Genomic DNA, 1975 nt, shown 5'->3' on the forward strand with positions numbered 1-1975 from the left:
ACCCCCCCCCCTAAACCCTGACCCCAGACCCTAACCCAGACCCCAGACCCCAGACCCTAACCCCAGACCCCAGACCCTGGAAAGTCCTTGAAAGTCCTCGAAAGTCATTGAAAGTCCTGGAAAGTCCTGGAAAGTCCTGGAAAGTCCTTGAAAGTCCTTGAAAGTCTTTAAAAGTCCTTTAAAGACCTGGAAACCCCTGGAAACCCATTGGAAAACCCTAACCCCTGGAAACCCCCTGGAAACCCTTCGGAAAACTCTAACCTAACCCTAGCTCTAGCCCTAGCTCTAACCCCAACCCTAGCTCTAACCCTACCCTAACCCTAGCTCTAACCCTAACCCTAATCCTACCTCTAACCCTAGCTCTAAACCTAACCCTAGCTCTAAACCTAATTCTAGCTCTAACCCTAACTTTAAACTAACCCTATCTCTAAGGAAGTGTATCGTTATATGGTTACACGAGCAACTGTTTTGCAATTTTTCTATGATAAAATTTTTTGGTCCCACTGAGATTCAAACCGGGGTTGCTGGGGTGAAAGCCCAGAGCACTAACCATTACCCTATGGAAGCCTTGCTCTCAGTGCATGGAACATGTATGGTTTTATGGTTACATGAGCAACTGTGTTGCAAATTTTCTATGATAAGATTTTTTGGTCCCACTGAGATTCGAACCCGGGTCGCTGGGGTGAAAGCCCAGAGCACTAACCACTACCCTATGGATGCCTTGCTCTCAGTGTATGGAACATGTATGGTTTTATGGTTACACGAGCAACTGTGTTGCAAAATTTCTTGGGTCCCACTGAAATTCGAATCTGGGTCGTTGAGGTGAAAGCCCAGAGCACTAACCACTAGCCACTAGCCTATGGAAGACTTGCTCTCAGTGCATGGAACATGTATGATTTTATGGTTACACGAGCAACTGTGTTGCAAATTTTCTATGATAAAATTTTTTGATCCCACTGAGATTCGAACCTGGATCACTGGGGTGAAAGCCCAGAGCACTAACCACTAAGCTATGGAAGCCTTGCTCTCAGCTCATGGAACATGTATGGCTTTATGGAGCAGCTCACAAGCAACTAGATCAGTGAAGACTCCACAGCAGATGTCATCACAACACGTTGTGTACACGAACACCTAGCAAAGTACAATTTAAAATGATTTTTATGTTTAATTGGCGAATATAAAAACAAGGAATAAGACGCCAGACAAGTTTTAACATGAATGTTTATTAAAAATAATAATATTAAAAGCAAATTTCAAACCAGCAATCTAATGTGAAATTGCAGTAGATATATTGATATACCAGCTCAGTGGCCTAAGAGGAGAGTGTCCGCCCTGTGTTTGGGAGGTGGTGGGTTCAAACCCCTGCCGAGTCATACCAGTGACTATAACAATGGTACCCATTTCTTCCCTGCTTGGCACTCAGTGTAAGGGGTTGAAATGGGGCCCCCCCCTGCTGCTCACGATCATTCGGACATTTAGCACTCAGTGTCATTCGCGAACGAGAAAGTCAGGATTTGTTGCCTCACTGATCCGTTCTCGCGATGAACTGGAAATGTAAATCACTGGCTCGTTCACTCGCAGATCAATTCAGTTGGGAACGGGAACTGCAATTCACGACTCATTCGTGAACGGGAAGTTACGTCATTTTCTTCTTTCTTTTGATTTACAGCGTGGTGGCACCAGCTTCAATGCGCATTACCGGCACTTACTGGTTGAAGTCATATGAACTGAAAAAAGAGCGAATTACTTCCTAAAGTGACCAGTGGAAACACTGTCTTAGAATATATTATCTTTTGAGAAACCAGATGAGCAGTGCTTAAAATTTAATCTAATAATGTTTATTTTTTTAAATCATTATTTGGAAAATAAAAGTAGTAATGGTCAGCACAGAATCTCATCTCGATTTTAAATCAAATACAAATTAAAAAAGTGGTGCTCTTATGAATAGAAATAATTTATCAGAGAACACAACGAG

The sequence above is a fragment of the Syngnathus scovelli genome, chromosome 11, assembly GCF_024217435.2.
Source record: "Syngnathus scovelli strain Florida chromosome 11, RoL_Ssco_1.2, whole genome shotgun sequence".
NCBI classification, from domain to species: Eukaryota; Metazoa; Chordata; class Actinopteri; order Syngnathiformes; family Syngnathidae; genus Syngnathus; species Syngnathus scovelli.